Source organism: Opisthorchis viverrini (assembly GCF_000715545.1).
Source record: "Opisthorchis viverrini unplaced genomic scaffold opera_v5_245, whole genome shotgun sequence".
Taxonomy (NCBI): Eukaryota; Metazoa; Platyhelminthes; class Trematoda; order Opisthorchiida; family Opisthorchiidae; genus Opisthorchis; species Opisthorchis viverrini.
In genome coordinates, this window is record NW_008751904.1 from 442738 (window position 1) to 449471 (window position 6734).

Consider the following 6734-nt stretch of genomic DNA (forward strand, 5'->3'; position numbering starts at 1 on the left):
CTATCTATCTATCTATCTATCTATCTATCTATCTGTTTATCTATCTATCTATCTATCTATCTATTTCGAAAAACCGAGGACAATGTGAATGGCAGTTTGCTAAGCTATTACAATAATAATAAAGAATAATTAAAACAGCGTTTTAACTGTAGCACCCTTCCGACGCTTAGTTGCCTTGCAGCCCGAAGGAACATGGGGGTTGTGATACTGCCAAATCGCCCAAGTATAAACAAGATCCGAGTCAAACCTCGGATATTCCGTTCGTTGCCTTAACCACTGAGAAACCTTGTAGCTCTGCAAGGTGCATATACTCCGAAGCCTTCAACTGATCAAAGATGGAATCTATTTTGTGGGCATTCCTTCGTCTTTCGAGTGTTATGGCACAGCACGCTCTCCGTGTTTTTGAAGCGTTCTTTTTGAAGATTGAAAATCTTGTAAAGGACCAACCCTCTGTGACTATGGGTTCCCTTTGGCGAGCAGACAATACTCGTTATCCTTTGTGGTTCGAGCCGTGAATGTCAGTCACGGAGTTTTTAGAAAGAAGCCTCCGTCAAACTAGTGTTCTTCAAGATCAATCAAGGTAATTAATGCACGTGGCTCAAATTTATAATCGGTCTGATTTGTGTTGAACACCGTGAATATCATCGTCCCATTCAGAATTAGTTGGACTGTTTTGGGACTGGAAATTGTAGGAAAACTTTACGGACCACCGTAGTTAGTTCTAGACTCGATACTACTCACAAGTTCGGTAAAAACAGTTTGCAGCTCACTAGCACTGTCTTTTTTTCAGGTCTAATCATGCAGTCGTTGTGCCCGAATTTGTGTTGGCGTTGATCACCGACTTTTGCGTGACTCGGTTGCATAACTCATGTGAATCTATCAGGAGAGCCAAATTAGCACGTTCATAGGCTTTCCGGCTTGGTCAAGCGCATCAGGCTATCAAGCCAGTATTCAAACAGGGGGTCACGGTAACAAGAAGGCATTGGGAATACAGAATCCAAGCTGATTGGCTGTTTTACGATATTCCTTGACTGACTGTGTTGTAGGCCTCAATTTCGGTTGATACTACTGTTGAGATATAGCCGTAGATTTTCCTAGAGAACACCACTCATACTTTGGGACAAAGCTGACACCGCGATATTTCACTGCGGGATCCGCCAACACTTTGCAAAATTCATGCTTTGCATCGCTTAGATAAAGTGAGCATTTTCAGCTCAAAAACCATATTATTACTGTCTATTCCAGTCCCGGAAATCAATAGGGGAATTGATAATGCTTCCAGAATACTCACAAGATCTGCTTATTGGTTCATTTGCTTACCCGCCACCACCCGGTAGCGCACATTAAAACGAGGACTGAGCATTGGATGTGAGAGGCGGCGTGCAATGCATCAATTCTGCAGGTACCCAACGGATACGCCTGCATCTGAAATCAAGTGGATATTGGGTGATCGAGCAACAGTGATGGAAGAATTTAGGTCCAATCAGCGCACGCGGTTTAGCTATTGCACGATGAAATATGCAACACATAAAGTGACCGCGCTGATGCCACATTTCGACAGTATTTGCACCGTGAAGCAACCTGTATTTTTGGAATGCATGGGTGCATGCAGAGTGAGATAGACTCGGGGGAAACAACTCCAGACGGGTGGATGCTTAGGACCCTGAGCGAAAGAGTCCACCTCCGATTTGACCTGACAATCCAACCTCTCTCTCTCATGATCGGTTTCCAAGATTTTTGGGACTTCTACAAAGTCGCTGTTTATTCCAGTGTAGACCATCTTCCTCCAGGGTAACAGTTCAGTCAGGTTCGGTGAGTTTGACCGAACAGGCAGGGTCCGTTTTCCAGTGTAAGTCTGACAACCATAAGCTCGCTGAGCACACAATGATTAACCTGTTTCGAGGTTGAAAATTCACCTCCGAATTTCTCAAACTTATATGGTGATTCTTGAATAATATGTAATAACCCAACCGAAACGAGGCAAGTTATTTGCATACTAGGTTCGTCCCCATTTGAAAAAAGTCATTCTATGGGAGTTACCAGCATTCGATCGTATCGGATAGACTCGGTTCACTTTGGAACGCGATTAGTTGAACAGTGAACCATCATCGTCTTAAACGAAGACGGAATTTCGCGCGCCTTTCCGCAACACAAACGGGAATTAGGCGATATTTTCACAGTAAATTTCCGTTTACTGGATCACTAAATGATCCATGTCTACCTGAGCATGTTCCCATATTTTCAGGGGACATCTCAGTGATCCGCGTCCATGCTGGCATGGGAAGTACCCAAAAGAACGAGCGATATTGCGGGTTACCACATACGGTCCCTGATTGGACCGCTTCTAGCGAGCAACTGATCTCGAAAGAAAATATGCAAAGACAACTGAAAAGCGCTCAAGATAAGTGGAAATCTGGGTGACATCGATTCGGAAAAGTCAATCAGCACATTCGCCCAGCCCAACAAATCAGATGGGGATACGTCCAATTACGACCTTTGAATGACTTACCAATACGTGACTAGGCGATCGACTGGGGTATATGATGGGTACGTTGTAATATATGCATGAAGGAAGCTATTTATAAGGTTGATGAAATCGATCCAAAGGTGCTCAAGTCTGAGGCTGATCGGCAGATCAGAAGATGGCCTGGTGGTGCCAGTTGGGGTTGGCCTGACCGGTCTCGTGATTCTCATTGGCGGTGCGATCACACTATTTTCACGACAGGTCAGGCCGGAACAGACCCATCAGGTGGAACAAATACGGGGATGGGTAGTTGGGTGCAATAACCCGTACATGCTAGTGCAAGGTGTCGAACTGGGTGGCCTATTTTGACAAGCTCAGTGGTGGCATGCACGAGGGTCGTGGTGGCGTAAAACATGTAGAAATCAATAGAAACACAGACCTAGCAAATAAATGAATAGGAGAATCACCATGCTGTCAGGTTGGATTCGATAGCAGTTGGTATCGATTCACAGGCATAACTTGCGGGGCCTCCAATCTTAGACACGGAGGAACACGCGGACCTCATAGTGGAAGGCGGGTCATATCGACAATACCCTAACCTTCTGTAATCAATTACATACCAATCTCCAAGGTCAAATTGTGTTGACCTCACTACCCGAACCAGTTTGAATTGAAAAAGCGTCCTATTCGACAAACGATGATTCTGCATGCGTAATATATTGCCTAACCAACGTAGGTTTGGCGCTGCCCACATTCCTTGATCAAAATCATCTTTGCACAACCGAAAGATTATTTTACAACTGCCTCACTACAGATTTGCCCAAGCCACCCTTCACCAGCTATGTTCATGGGACAAATGTTATCGAAGACCACTCCTCGGAGAGGTCAGGCCTCACAGCCGCAAAACAAAGCAGGCCGTAATGTAGCCTGAAACACAACCTGTGAGATACGAGAGCATGCCACCTTGATGCGGCAGACGTAACCCGGGCCTTGGAGACTCGTACATTGACTTCATCTGTCACATTACAACCAAATCTAGTACAATTTCCGAGATAGAACCCTTCACTGCCTCGAGTACCCGTTGTTGGATGGAAAGTCCCATGCTCAGTGGCTGCATGTCTAGGAGCATAAACTTGCATTTTGTAGATGTAAAGCGCATGCCAAAAAGGGGATGACCTTGACCAATCCATCGTTTTCGTCTATTCCAAGGCAAAGGAACCATGTCATTTGTATATTCCAGATCCATAGCAAGTCCATCCACCACAAACTTCGATCAGTTACCTCGAATAGACTCCTTCTCGTTATACAAACGTAAAATAGACGTCACTGTTTGATGCTCAAAACGAGGTCGAAAAACATGTACAGCGCGTCGTGTTTAAATTCTACGTGACGGCATCATTTTCGGAAACTCCGGAGCCTTTTGGATGCGCCACTGGCAAACGGCAATCGGCGGATAGTGGATACAGGCTTTCGGCCAATTAAAGTTCTATCTTGTGCTCAACCGACAGGCGGTTCCGGTCAGTAGCGTGCGGCATTCCGCCTAACAGAACTTCATTCCCATGTTCATTCCACCTGATCCTTGGCTACGGCGCGGCACTGATTTCCATATCGATTTGGTTTTTACGAGAGGCACTATTCAATCTCATTTATGGTAGTCGTCGAATGGATGTGCTTCACACAGGCCGCCTCATGTTTCAATTATTACGATATTCGAGACATCACAGTATAGTTTCATAAAAAAACTACTTACAAGTTTGCTGAAAACTCTTCGACAGCCCAAGACCGGTTTTGCCCTCCTTGGGGCTCATCAGTTAGGCATCGTGCCCGATTTACCGTCAAACTTATGTTCTGCTTGAACCCAAATTAGACCCGATTCGCGAACTACACTCGTTCGCAGCCCAGATTGGTTTTAACAGGGAGCTCAACTGAGGAACACCATCAAGCGATAGACTCAACTGCGTATTCCGTTAAAGCAAAATTGACTGTTTTCTCGAGTTTCTGCGTTCATTACTTTAGAGTGTAATGCTGACAAGACACTGTCAACACAAAGACCTTCTCGGTTCCTTTGCACCGAAAAGTTTCGACTTGTCTATCGTAGTCGAACGAGAGCCGTTAGTCACTGCTCAATGTCTGCTTGGTTGACACCACAGAGAGTGAGTATAGTTTGAGATGGTTCATTACTGCCACGTATAAGTTGAGCAAAGGGAGCCCCTACCAAGGACATTCAGTTTAGTTTACCTGTGTTCATTTCATGCAGTTTGCAGTGTCAACACACTTAGGACCAGGTAAATATTCATGAGACGAGTTAACAAACAGTCGCTTGTCTGATATCATTGCTCTTTGATCACCTAACCAGACTAGTTTCCAGTTTTTTTCAACTGGTTAAAAAAGTTGTGCAGTGTACTTTAACAAATCACTTAGGCATCAAGTAGAGTAAATACGCTTTGGAGAGAGGATCCAAACTCAGGGTCAAACGTGGTCGTTGTTTAGGGATGATACCCCCTTTAGCGACATCAGGCTGTTAAGTGTTGTAAGGAAAATGCGGGACATAGTACTTTTGTACCCACCTGCAGCAATGATCGACATTTCCTCATCTGCCTCGAACTTTGGTCTACACGATCCCAAGCAGTTCGTTACAAGCTGAACAGTGTTCGCTTTTCCCCATGACAGTATCCATGGTAGACCGTAGCCATACAAAGGGGAACTGATGCGTGAATCTGGGAAGTTTATCGAAGAAAATACAGGTTTGTAAATCCAAAACATGTTGTCCCACCCCCATGGCTTCCACTCTTTTAAACTGATTTGTGGCTCCTGGGGTCTTCTGACTAGGTGGTTAATAGGTGGCTCTATTCAGGACCTATCGGTGGGAGCTATTCCTTGAGAAGCATGATCGTAAACTCCTGTGAAAGGTTGAAATGGCTCTCACAGAGGTCGAAAATCCTGACGTAAAAGCTTAGTGTTGATTCTCCGTGAAAGTAACCTATTCTCGGGGCGATCTTCCTCAGAAGGGTATTATGCAGAAGTTTCTCTCAAGCAGTGATTCTACCGAGGAACACAGGAACGGTCAATCGAGGGTTCGAATTGCCTTTTTTGATAATATCTCCCTCACGCCCACACATATTGTTTATTTCATTTGTCACTCAAATTTTATGGGTTGTGTGATTTTTCATGAAGAAATGCAGAATTGATACGGCTGGATCTAATGCATTGAGCGGGAAAGTCAATCAGATCTCATTTGAGTTTACAGAAGCTTGAACTTCGTGGTTTTCATTGCTGATGATCAGAGGGGATTTCCGTTCAGCTGTAACACCCATTCTGTGCCTAGCTGCCATTCCATCCGAAGGAAGCACGAGGGTTGGGATACTGCCAGGGTGCTCAAGCCTAGACAGGAAGTGTGGAGAGGCGGAGGCTGGGTTCGAACCACGGACCTTCCTGATAGTAAATTCGCGCTCTAACCACTGAGCCATCTCGCTCCCAAAGGCAGCTTCAGTGGACATCGCAATGTGTAAGAGAAGATTAACAGAGTCCAAGACCTTAGTAGGACAAGCGAGGATAATATCCAGTAGAGTAACTAGAGGAAAACTAAACACAACCGTCGGTTTAAAATAGATCCGGGGGGGATCTGAATGATTCTGCGGAAAAGCAGCTTGGGATACTCAAAAGGGAACATTACAAAATCTAGGCGGACTGGAAACATGTTCGTGACAGGTATCGCGCGAAATCTAAACGAATTCGAATCGGTAAACCAGTAACAGGATAGTTGGACAAGAGCTCATCACATCGCGTGTCAGTATCATGACCAGTATCACCTTTAACAGGCGAGGCAAACACTACAACAAGTATACTATGAATAACGTGGTTCACTATCGGAAAACAGCCCACGCCCTCGAGGCGTCTCGAGGCCGTCTGCGTGCTGCCGCTTATGGGGAATAATATCAATAGGCTACTAACCAGAAGGGATAACAGTGAGACTTCAGTAATTTACTCATTCATAAGAGCCGATAACTTAGTTTACCTATACAAATAGTTCAGTTTTCTTTATGTCTGCGGTATGTGAGGACCGAACCAGAGTCGTCGGGATGGCAGTCCACGCAAGTACCGGGATTCAATCAGAACATACATCGAATAATGTGTTCCAATATACAATCGCTCACTTGAGTGTGGATTCCAGACTACCGCAGAACAAGGAGCTGGTCTGTGTAGCGTGGTACTAGTTCGAACGCTTCCATCAACCGCAGTACGCACCAATCGGGTGAGAAATAAGCGAACG